This window comes from Myotis daubentonii, chromosome 17, assembly GCF_963259705.1.
Source record: "Myotis daubentonii chromosome 17, mMyoDau2.1, whole genome shotgun sequence".
In the NCBI taxonomy this organism is placed as follows: domain Eukaryota; kingdom Metazoa; phylum Chordata; class Mammalia; order Chiroptera; family Vespertilionidae; genus Myotis; species Myotis daubentonii.
The window spans coordinates 44,151,041-44,164,286 of NC_081856.1; the positions used below are offsets into that span (position 1 = coordinate 44,151,041).

The 13,246-nt window shown below is 45.3% G+C and overlaps 1 protein-coding gene across 1 annotated transcript in view; it reads right to left on the bottom strand.

The window, feature by feature from the left end:
• Positions 1-13,246, bottom strand: part of LAPTM4B (lysosomal protein transmembrane 4 beta) — a 35,340-nt gene that overhangs the window by 19,156 nt on the left and 2,938 nt on the right. The window lies entirely within an intron of this gene.

A 13,246-nucleotide genomic window follows, 5' to 3' on the forward strand; every position in this document is an offset into this window, starting at 1 on the left:
AAGAGAAAGAGGAAAAGTGAGGAGGTGGTAAGGTTTGTCTAGTCTCAGAAGGTCCAGACTTGGGCATCCCACAGGGCTGGGTGTGGAGATGGATTGTGTAAGTGTAACAGGACACCAGTGGAGAACACGAAGGAAGAATGAGATCCGATGGGCGTTCACATGCAAAATTTATGGTAAAAAGCCTGGCAGAGTGACTGGCATATAACAGCCCCTCAAGTGAGTTCCCTTATCTCCTTTTCCCCCTGATCGATTTATTGTTCCCCTTATTCATGCATTCATTGGTTGATTCTTGTATGTGCCCTGGCCAGGGATCGAACCTGCAGCCTTGGCATATAGGGAAGGCACTCTCACCAACTGAGCTACCCGACCAGGGCATTTCCCTCGCCTCTTCACACCTCAGCAAGAACCATAGAAAAGGTCTTGGCTGGCATCAGCTCTCCTGAGCCAGGGTTATTCAGGGCTTTCCTGTCCTTTCAGTTCCCAGGGACCTGTCACCCCTTAATCAGCATGTTGCTATGCCCTTGCCTGGCTTACTGGCAATACACTTACTAACTGCCTATAACAGACCAGGCATTTGCTGAGCGCTTAGGAAGAACTCTCCAGGACTGAGAACAGGAAGTTAAACAAGTCACGGACCCAAATAACACAGAGCAACGAGCAGTAAACAGGACAAAAATTCAGAGAAGGAGCCGAAGCTCCAAGGAAGACATTACTGAGGCCTATGGCTGAGAGGGGTCGCTGGGAGGTGCAACCGGGGTAGTATTTGGACAGGGCCCGGGAAGCAGAGAAGGTGCGGGAACCTCAGAGGCATCAAGAACAAGCTCAGATATGAGCAAGGCCACTGGACAGGAGCCTGTGCTAAAAACAGCAAATGGCCCAACTTGGTTGGAACACAGTATAGGGATGGAACAGTTAGGGAGCGAAGCTAGGAATGCAAGCGGCACCACATGGTAGAGGGTCCTCCACACCAGGACAGGAAGGAATTTGGGGCTTTGTTCACAGTTAATGAAGATGCCGGAAAGGTTTCTGAGGTGCGATCTGCCATGATCAGAGCTATGTCATCAGAAGTTCAAGTTGGAGGAGACCAGAGGCTAACGTGGATGAGGAACCCACCTGGAAGCCACTGCAATAGTCCGGCTGAGAGCTGATAAGGTGGCACCTACTCACCTCTAACTGTCATCTTACACGTCAGCGTGAAAGGTTAAGGGACCATGCTAGGTCCTGTGTGTGGAAGAGCCCTGGTTTGAACCCAAGGCTTGTCCACAAGGAGGTGGAATTTGCAGAGACTTAGAAAGTGGCTAGATGCAAAGATAAAGGGAAGCAAACAAGACTCTCAGATTTCAAACCTGGGCGACCAGATACATCTTGTCATCATCAGAAATAAGGAAGAGCGTGTGAAGGACTCTGACAAGGCGGATTCTAGACACAGTGTGTTGAAGAGTACGTGCAGGCGTCCAAGTCCATCTGGCCTCTGATCCTCTTTGTACTCATCCTTTGGTTTCCAGGCCTCCTCCTCGCGCTCTGACAGCGGATTGCCACCTAGTCTTGTGTCCAGTCCTGAACACATCACATCATTCCTGACGACGCTGTCCTGGCTACGGGTTGGTGTGTTCTTCTCACTCCAGAGTGGGCCCTGGTACCCACACCTGGTTGTGCCCTAGCTGCTCCCGTAACTATCATTGGCTGCTGTTCCACTAGCCTGATGGCCCTTCTCTCTGTGCTCACAAGCCATAGATCACAGTCCTGGGGCCACGCCCCCTTACAGGTGCCCTTGTTCATGAGACAGTCCAGAGAAAGACGACGAAATGAAGATATGATGGCCCTGGCTGGTTTGGCTCAGTGGATAGAGTGTGGGCGTGCAGACTGAAGGGCCCCAGGTTCGATTCCAGTCAAGCACACATGCCCAGGTTGTGGGCTCGACTCCCCGGTAAGGGGCGTGCAGGAGGCAGCCGATCAATGATTCTCTCTCATCATTGATGTTTCTCTCTCCCTTTCCCTTCCTCCCTGAAATCAATAAAAATATAATAAAAAAAAATTAAGATGTGATGGTAAGGTCAGTACACGGCACATATGACTCACCACTGTGCTCTTTTAATCACAGAGTATTTCATAATAGAAGGGGTGTGTTGACACATATTTACCGTATAACTATGCAAAACCCCAACTGTTGGGTGGAATTTGGCACGCCATGGATGATGTGAATGCAGCAGGGTGATAGGGTGATCCAGGAGGACCCAGGTCTGTGCAAGGAAGGGGGCGGGGGCAGGACAAGCCATGGAAACAGCTAACTGAGCAGGGTCAGATGGAAAAGGTCAATTAAAGTGAAAGGCCCACAAACACTGGGTGAGAAGTATTTCACCAAAGAGAGAAAATTAAAATTACCCAATCATCAGTTCTAAGAATGAAATGTCACCACAAATGAGAACCAGGAAGATGGTAAGGCCGGCCAGCAGCAGCTTATGTAATGGCCACAGCCAATATACATGGAAAAGCAAGAGAGGGTGTATTTAATTTCCCATTCAGTTAGTGCTCACTGAGGGTACATTTGGACTTGCTTCGTCCGTTCTGGTAGGTTGTGTACACACTGTTCCTATTCTGTTTACAAAGTGTTCCTGGGGTGTCACATATTTTTTCTTGTTCTTGACAATGATTACTTCCATATGTAACTCAATTCAACTTTCTCCCAATTACTTAAGGCGGCATTTATCTAGTTCCTCATAGAGCCTCCTGGAATCCAAAGTGCACTTCACTCTTGTCATATCAGATCCTAGATCAGCGGTTCTCAACCTGTGGGTGGCGACCCCTTTGGCGGCCGAACGACCCTTTCACAAGGGTCGCCTAAGACCATTCTGCATATCAGATATTTACATGACGATTCATAACAGTAGCAACATACAGTTATGAAGTAGCAACAAAAATAATTTTATGGTTGGCTCACCTGAGGAACTGTATTTAAAGGGCCAGAAGGTTGAGAACCACTGTCCTGGATGAACAGCGAGACTTTCAGCTTGAATCTAAACCAGGGAAACTGTAAAATGTAATTATCCCTTTTTCAAAGCCTCAATAAAAGAAACTTAAGAACACTCAAACCCGCCGAAGCCGGTTTGGCTCAGTGGATAGAGCGTCGGCCTGCGGACTGAAGGGTCCCAGGTTCGATTCCGGTCAAGGGCATGTGCCTGGGTTGCGGGCACATCCCCAGTGGGAGATGTGCAGGAGGCAGCTGATCGGTGTTTCTCTCTCATCGATGTTTCTGACTCTCTGTCTCTCTCCTTTCCTCTCTGTAAAAAAATCAATAAAAAATATATTTTAATAAAAAAAAAAAAAAAAAAAAGAACACTCAAACCCACTGAGAGTAATGACACAATAACTGGCACAGAAAGTTGTGTCCAAAAATGATCTCTGCAGACTTATCTTTTATGAAAACTTGAAACAGAAGTAGGAGAATGGCTAAATAACATTACAACCGAATAACAGAATCCCAACTAAGCATCAAAAAATCATATTCAGCCCTAACCAGTTTGGCTCAGTGGATAGAGCATTGGCCTGCGGACTCAAGGGTCCCGGGTTCGATTCCGGTCAAGGGCATATACCTTGGTTGTGGGCACATCCCCGGTGGGGAGTGTGCAGGAGGCAGCTGATCGATGTTTCTCACTCTCTATCCCTCTCCCTTCCTCTCTGTAAAAAATCAATAAAATATATTTTTTTAAAAAATCATATTCAAAAAACACTAACGACGAGAAAATGTTCACAGTACTCTAATGTTAAATGAAAACTGCAGTCTAAAAATGTTCTCTGATTAGAATTTTATTACTTACATTTGGAATATGCTCACATGTATAGATAACAGACTAAAAACACTAAAACATACAATGTTATAAACCAAGTGGTAGGTTTGTAGATGACGTGTACCTTTAATTATCACTATGCCTTTTTATATTTTTCCAGAGTGTCTGTTTTCAGAGTCCGGAAAAAATATTTAAAGCTTCAAAGATATTTTAAGCTTTATTACAAAATATACTACAAATTATTATTATTATTAAATATATTACAGAATGTTATTATTAAAATGTTATAGAAAATTATTATTCAACCTGACTCTCTACAGAGAAACAATAGTGATAAGAAGATGACCAATAACAAACCTGGCTGGCATTTAAGTCAAAACTTGGAAATAGGCATAATTGGGGAGAAATGTCGGAGTAAAAGAGAATAATAACAATGAAGGGATCCGCCACTTCCAGTGATACGAACTAGGTGCGCTGAGGACAACTAGAAAATCTGGATGAAATGTAAGCAAATGCCTGTGAGAAGGCTTTAGAGAACTGACAAGGAAGTGAAGAATTAATGGGCAAAGCAAGATCCCAGACAAGGCAGCAATACCCCGGGGCATCTATTGATTTCCAGGAAAGATGATGAGAGCAAAGGCTTGAGCAGCACCCCTGACAGTCTGCTGGGCCAGGGTGCCCAAACCTGGAGCACGAGGCCTGCTGGCTGGGGGGTGGAGGGCACACTTCCCGGGGCTTTGCCATTGAGACCCTGAGGGACATAAAGGAAGGAAGGTGAACAGAAGTGGAGGAGACTAAAGAGAGAGACACAGCCCGCTGTGCGTCCTCTGAATCCTGAGCTGGGATTAAGGAGATCCCCAGATGCCAGAACCCTATCAGAAGCTACCAAAACCCTTAGTCGATAACGAGATCACACTACGCCTCAAATCACTTCTTCAGTTTTCAAATACAATGTCCTGAACACAGGAAGACACCTACTGTGTCCAACACTCTACTTAAAACTGGGCTACGCAAAAATGAGTAAGACGTGGTCCTTTCCCCCCAAGGATTAGCAGTCCAGTGGGGTAAACACATGTCAACAGCCAAGTAAATTCTAATACACTAATCAATTCAAAAATTATCTATCAGGCAACAAATACATGCCTGGCTTTATGTTAAGCATCACATTGTTATTAGGGCAAACCCCTCGAGGTAGCCTATAATCTAGTGGGGAAGACAGTCGAATACACTGGCTGAAAAGGAATTCTGCTCTGCTACTATACACACTAGGCAAGAAGACTTCACAGGGAGGTGACTTTTGTTAACAGAAAGCAAGAGGCTTTTGGAAGTCCTGATAGACCAAGATGACAGCGCAATTCATTTTAGGATATCAGACTAAGTGACTAAGAATTAAAAGTTAAGCCTAACCGGTTTGGCTCAGTGGATAGAGCACCGGCCCGCGGACTCAAGGGTCCCAAGTCCGATTCGGTCGAGGGCATGTACCTGGGTTGTGGGTACATCCCCAGGAGGGGGCATGCAGGAGACAGCTGATCAACTCTCTATCCCTCTCCCTTCCTCTCTGTAAAAAAGTCAATAAAATATATATATTTTTTAAAAAGAATTAAAAGTTAAGAGAAAGTCCAAGGAAACAAAAGCATAAAAATGAACTACTCTGCTAATTATGATCTAACTCAAAGTTAGAACTATAATCTAACTATGAGTTAGAGCAGGGGTCCTCAAACTTTTTAAACAGGGGGCCAGTTCACTGTCCCTCAGACCGTTGGAGGGCCAGACTATAGTTTAAAAAAAAAAAAAACCTAAAAAAAAACAAACAAACAAAAAAAAAACCTATGAAAATATTCCTATGCACACTGCACATATCTTATTATGAAGTAAAAAAACAAAACGGGAACAAATACAATATTTGTATTTGCATGTGGCCCGCGGGCCGTAGTTTGAGGACCCCTTTGTTAGAGTATTAATTACAGCCAATATGGCAGTCTCTAAGTTACATACAGAGGTAAAAAGATAAAGCAGTAAAATGGAGCCCTAACCGGTTTGGCTCAGTGGATAGAGCGTCAGCCTACGGACTGAAGGGTCCCAGGTTCGATTCCGGTCAAGGGCATGTACCTTGGTTGCAGGCACATCCCCCGTAAGGGGCGTGCAGGAGGCAGCTGATCGATGTTTCTCACCGATGTTTCTGACTCTCTATCCCTCTCCCTTCCTCTCTGTAGAAAAATCAATAAAATATATTTTTTTAAAAAGGCAGTAAAATGGAAGTTGTACCTCTATTAGAACCCCATTTCAACAGGCAAAATTTTAATATTCAACAAAGCCCTTGGACTGACCTGTGGCCCACAACCGCCATCCTTTCAGCATGTCTTCCTCCTGGGTGATGAAGAGCCCACCACACATACCACTCTGTATCACTGAAGCAGTTCTTCCTCCTCTATGACACTATTCTATAGACCAGTGGTTCTCAACCCTCCTGATGCCGCGACCCTTTAATTCAGTTCCTCATGTTGTGGTGACCCCCAATTTCATTGTTACAAATTGAACATAATTAAAGCATAGTGATTAATCACAAAAACAGTATGTCATTAAATATGTGTTTTCCGATGATCTTAGGCGACCCCTGTGAAAGGGTCGTGCGACCCCCAAAGGGGCCGCGACCCACAGGTTGAGAACCGCTGCTACTGATGGAGACTCTTGGACTTCAGAGAAAGCCTGATCAAGCGCATATAATGGTCCAGGATTATGGACTCGATCCTGGGTCCTTTGATTACAAATATCACCACGGTCTTTCCAGTAACTCAGGCTCCTCCCAAGAAGTCACCACATTGCATTCACAAGCCCTGGCCGGTCCTGCCAACCAGCCACCTGTCAGCAGGCTCAGAATTCTTTCCGAGGGAGTGCTCTGGACAGCCGCGCTCCCGGCGACAGGAGGCTGGCAAGCGAGATGAAACCGACTTGCCACCCAGCAGCAGCTACCGCAGTATCTCTGGAGGGACTCGGCTGCGTTCTGATCTTCACTCGCGGGCTGAGGCGCCACTATATGCTCCAAGAATCCAGGGTCCACACGATAAATGGAAAGGTGTCTGGACAGCGAACAGAGGCAAAGGATGGTTCCCGGGTTGAGACCAGAAAGAGGAACGCAGTCCAAGGGCCTGGGGGACACTCCGGGGAGGGGATGGTGGCGAAGGGGAGACAAGTATGTCTTAAAGAACACTCTGGGCCTCTGAATGTGAAGAGACAGGCCGAGCCCACAGCCTAGTTTAGGATGGGCTATCGAGACATAAACTGTATTTAAAACAAGTATCAAAGGGTTAGAAGAAATCATGATCTTTTAGGTACTCGTCTGAGGCTGTCATAACCTTCATTTCTTTTCTTTCTTGAGAATCAGATTTTCACTCTAATAAAAATCATTAAGCGCTCAACCAGCGTGGCTCAGTGGTTGAGCATCGACCTATGGACCAGGAGGTCACTGTTCGATTCCTGGTCAAGGCACATGCCTGGGTTGCAGGCTCCATCCCCAGTAGGGGGGCATGCAGGAGACAGCCAATCAATGATTCTCTCTCATCACTGATGTTTTTATCTCTCTTCCTCTCCCTTCCTCTCTGAAATCAATAGAAAATACATTAAAAAAAACAAAATACAAGATCCCATCTCTGGTCCAGGAAGGCTGAGGACGCACTAAGAAAGGGCCTAATTCTGATGCATCCCATCTGGTCTTCCCTGGGTGACCCCATAAGTGCTTCTTTCCCCCCCAACCTACAATGCCTCCATTTTTGCAACCCTTCAGCCTTCTGTTGTTAGTCGACACAAATGGGAGTACCTACTATGTGCCAAGTATGGCTGCTTCACCATCTCTGCACTCTGGAACCAAGGAGCCACGTAATTCTAGCAGCTCAAGGCTAATGAAAGAAATAAGCTCACACTTACGCTCACTAATAATTTGAAATTGCATTCATTCACTCATTTTTTGGCCCTCACATTATTTCCCTGAGAAAAAAACTTTTCCTTGCAAGCTGCAACTGCAAAGAGGCAACGCTAAACCTTTAAAAGTGTAAGAACAATTGAGGAAGTATGATCTTTGCTTAACTTTTACTTTGCTTTAAGTAAAATGGGTTAACCACTTGATCGCTCTTCAAGAACTCTTAAGGCTACAGAAGCTCTAAGAGCCCATGGAGCTGGGAGGGAGGAGAAAGCAGGGATTATGCGGCTAAGGCTCACACATTGTTTCCATCATCTCTTGATGAACATAATAATATATCTGACCAAAGGGGGTGGGGTGGCAAAGGAGAAACTAACTGTGGCCTCGTCCTTCCTGGCAAAGATTCAAAGTAAGCTGACAAAACAAAGACACTGCACATTTAGTTAAACATAACATACAACCTAGTGCAAAATACATGTGGACCACTTCAATACTTGACACTTTATTAGTTTAGTGAGATACAAAGTGGGTGCCAGGGAAGAGTAATATTAACCAGTTAACTGCCACGATATTTTGAGTTTCATTTAAAAAGGTCCGCCGCTTGCGTCGATAGACGCTTACGGCGTACAAATGGTTAATAAAATAGCTGTGGTGGCGATCTTTATTTCTTGGCCAGCCCATCCTTAAAATGTTCCTTTTTAATTTTTTTTTATTGATTTTAAAGCGAGGGAGAGAGAGAAACATCATCGGCTGCCTCCTGCACACACCCTGATGGAGCAATCGAACCCACAACCTGGGTATGTGCCCTGACTGGGAATCGAACCCACCACCTTTTGGTGTACAGGACGATGCTCCAACCAACTGAACCACGTTGGTCAGGTCTTCAAAAATTTCTGATGAATATCTACTATAATGTGCATCGAGATATAAAAAGGATATGAAATACCACTGAAATCTTCACTAGCCAATATTTTTATAGAACTGCCCGGGATCCTTTATATTAGGTTGGGGAGGGTATGGGGGGGGGGGGCTGTACTTTTATAAAGGGTTTATTGGAGATATCTCACAAATCCGGTAGCCCTCACTATTCAAATTTATTCAATTTCTGAATGCAGATCAAAAAAGTCTGGCTGACAACAGAGACTTGGATCGTGACTTGGATCATTCGCCAAGGAGTAACAATTCCCATCCATATCCTTTGCACCATTAGCAAATGAAAGACTAGTGCTGGAAAGACTTGTGCCTGCTGCAGTACCCCATAGCTGGAGGCCTGTGACATACCCTTTCCGGTTTCCCAGCTACTTAAAACAGCCTGCCCTTTGAACCTTCCTTAAAAACTGTTCGTATCCGATCACTCCCGTGGATAGTTCTTCAAGGCCTCCCCACTACCTACAGAGTAATGTTCAGACTTTAGCCTAGTCTTCCAGCCTTTTACAATCTCCTGTAATATGGGGAGCACTAGGCAATAAGGATGACATTAATTACTATGAGTTGGTCCATATTCTGCATGGACCTAGTTCCAGACCGACAGCTGGAAAGAAACTATTAATCTTTAAAGAGCCTATATCCCCATCTCCTGTGCCCGTCCCTAGGGGCAGCTTTGAGGCCTAGATGAGAACAAATGTGAAAACCCACTGAAAACAACTATCAATCACTCGACAAATACAAGATGTCAGTTTTACTGCCCAGACAGAAATCAATCGTTATTGCACCAGGACTTCCCGGGATACAGAGACCCTATCAGGCTCGGGCACACAAAAAAGCCGTGACCTTCAAAGTGAACTAGTTGATTATCTGAAAGGCCAGGTCATAAAGCCAGTGAGACCAGCTACTCCCAGCTTTCATCCTCTATCATCTGATACGTGGCCAACGACCCTATGAATAGTATCTGGCACAAGGAGGTGCATGCAGTATGTTTCTGCTGAATGACTAAGTTCCTAAAATACACTTGGATAAGCCCTGGCTGGTGTGGCTCCGTTGACTGGAGTGTCGTCCCATCCACCAGAAGGCGGCGGCTTCAGTTCCCAGTCAGGGCACATGCCCAGGTTTGGGGTTCAATTCTACTGTCGAGTGTACCAGAGGCAACTGATCCATGTTCCTTTCTTTCTCTTTCTCTTTCTCTCTCTTTCAAATGAATAAAAAAAAATTATATATATATATATATATATATATATATATATATATATATATATATATATAGACAGAGAGAGAGAGAGAGAGAGAGAGAGAGAGAGAGAGAGAGCTGAGCGGGTCTGCCTAGGGCCAGCATAATATGTGGGTACTTGACTTCGTGCAGGAAAAAGTTCACAACAGGAGTCCAGGTGAGTTTAGAGGACGTGTGTTAAAGCTGGAGGCGTGAAACAAGGAAGGGCTGGGAAGTGAGCCCAGGCCGGGCTGCTTCGGCTAAGAAGTCAGAGAAAAGGGGGCCTTGGGGACAGGCTCAGGGGGGTTGCCTGGGATGACCTGCCACTGCCCATGGCTGCCCTACTTGCAAGCCTCGTGGGGTCCCTGAGAGTTTAGGAGGTGCATGCCTGTGGGGGAAGGAGGAGAAGGGCAGAAGAGGGGAGGGGGGAAGGGCATGAGCAAGCTCCTGGGAAGGAGAGCACACGCTGGGTCCTTGGGTCCTTTGTCTCGAGGCTTGTATCTCTCTCTGGCAGGTGGAAATCTTAGGGCAGGGCTCAGGGAAGGTTTCAACAGAATATTCATCAGCTTTATGCTGATGGGCCAACATGAGGTTTATTTTCATTTGTCCTTGAGCCTGGCTGGCAAATGGCACTAATTAGATTTCTGTCCCTGTCTCCCTGCGTAGGGTGGTTGGGGAGGAGAAGTGCAAACCATTTACTCTTAAGTGTCCTGGCTTAGGGAAGAAAGAATTTACTAGGTGGCTGCAAACTGCTGTTCAACTACCTGTCTCAGTTTCCCTATTACCTAGTCCTGGCTTAGGAGCCTCAGAATGAGGATTTAAGAAATGCACACTCGGTGGATGATAAAAAGGATAACATGCATAAAGGATGGCCCATGCCGGGTACCAAAGACAGAAGCTTTCAACTACCAGGACCGTTTCTGGTAGTTTTCTAAAAGCAGCTGGGGGAGGAGGTGGTCATGTCCTAGGGCAGTATTTTTCCCTAACCAAAGTCAATCTTCCCCTGAACTGTCTGTTTGTTGTCATTTTGCATCAGGATAACATACCTGATAACAAGCTTTAGAATAACAAAAAAGTAATTTCCTTTCCTCCGCCCCCAAAGCACCATAGGGAAGACCACAAATCCCTTCCTTGTTATTGTTACTGTGTTCCTTGTTGACTGTTAACTATCCTGTACCCACCTACATAAAAAAAAAGGTATGTTTTTATTGATTTCAGAGAGGAAGGGAGAGAGATTGAGAATCATCAATCAGCTGCCTCCTGCACACCCCCTACGGGGGATTTTGCGGGCAACCTGGGCATGTGCCTGACCAGGAATCGAACCTCTGTCAGGGGCAGAAATATAATACTGGGGACCAGCTATTAGTTATAAGAAATGAAATAAGAACTATTAATCATGCTCTGTTAACCAGGATGGTTCTGGTCTGATTCGGGCAAGCACATGCTAACCTGGCTGTGGGTTGCATGCTCTGGGACATGAGCGCTGACAACAGAATGCAGCCCATCCTTCTTTCCCCAACGGCCTATCATTATGGAAATGGCCCAAACAATCTAGTCCTGGAGGCACCTGCTCTTTACAACCCAGCCTGTAATCTGGTCCTTCAACACCCCCCCCCCCCCACAGGCCACACGATTTGTAACCTGAGGTGATTAAACCGTGCCCACTTCCCCAGGCCTGTAATTCCGACTTTCCCACGTAATCTCTCTCCTTCTACCCATATAAGCATCTGGTTTATGGGGGAGGGGGAGAGCAGATTTTCGTGGGTGACCTGCTGCTCTCCCATACCGCCGGCATTATCGGAATAAATGCTCATACAGGATTCAACCCCGTCTGCTTAATTGGCTCAAGTAGTGTGATGGGCAGCTTGGACCCACAGGTTGTCCGGTTTCACCTGGACCTCCTGGTTGATGGGTCAACACTCAGCCACTGCCAGGCTATGCATTTTACTTCTTATCCAATCCCAGGGGTTTCCCCCACCTCCCGAATCTATCACCAATGGATTTCATGAGGTACCTCCCTTACATCTCCCCCTTTGATTTTGATGTATAATATCAGTGATAAAACTGCCATTTTTCGGAACATTTTCTCAATCCGTTGAGATTTTGCTTCCCAGCAACTGTCTTCAGTTTGGCTCAAATAAACTCAAAAATTGTCTACAGATTTGAACACGGACAGTTCTTACAAATCAATAAAAAAGACAAAACCCAGCCGAAGCAGGTTTGGCTCAGTGGATAGAGCGTCGGCTTGCGGACTGAAAGGTCCCAGGTTCGATTCCAGTCAAGGGCATGTACCTGGGTTGCGGGCACAACCCCAGTGGGGGATGTGCAGGAGGCAGCTGATCGATGTTTGTTTCTAACTCTCTATCTCTCTCCCTTCCGCTCTGTAAAAAATCAATAAAATATATTTTTTAAAAAAAAGACAAAACCCTCCAAAATAGGCTATAAATAGCACTTCACAAAGGAAGATATAGGATTGGCCAATAAACAAAGATAAACTTTCCACATCATTTGTCATGAGGAAATGCAAAGTAAAGTCACTCTGAGCTGCCACCACACACCCACCAAAATGGCTAAAATGAAAAAGCCTAACACCACCAAATGCTGACAAGGATGTGGATGGGGCAACTGGAACTTCATACATTGCTGGCTGGAGTGTAAAATGGCAGCACTGCGTTGGAAAACTGGTTGGCACTTGCCTACAAAGTAAACATACATCTATCTACCCAATGACCAGCAATTCCGTATCTAGGTATTTACTCAAGAGAAATAAAAACATATACGTCCACAAAAAGTCTTGTGCAAGAATATTCAGAGCAGCTTTATCCATAACAGCCCCAAACTGGAAACGATCCAAATGTCCATTGTCTGGCAAATGGATAAACGAATTGCGGTATATTCCTACAATAATGTAACGCTCAGCAATAAAAAGGAACGAGCCACTAATATGCCCCAACAACATAAATGGTTATAAGTGAAAGAAACTAGATACAAAAGAATACACACAATACTAATCCCACTTTTATGAACGGGTTAGACTCGGCTGTGGAGTGGGGATGTGTGTGGCAGGGATTAACTTGGGAAGAGACACAAGGGAACTTTTTGGAAATGTTCCCTAGGGATGTGGGTTACACAGGCACCTGCATTTGTCAGCTTAATGAACTGTACTGTGAATTTCTGTGAATTTCGCCACATGTGAATTAGGCCTCAATAAAAGAAAGAAAAAAATAAAACAAAGACAAATAAAAATATCTCCAATATAAATACCTGAATCAATATGCTTTGTTACTGGACCGAAGGAAACCTTTACCATTCCAAGGCAAAAACAAAAGACACACACACAACTTTTAAAAAGTAAAACGGTGAAAACAGGAGCCGTGGTCGGCAAACTGCGGCTCGAGAGCCACA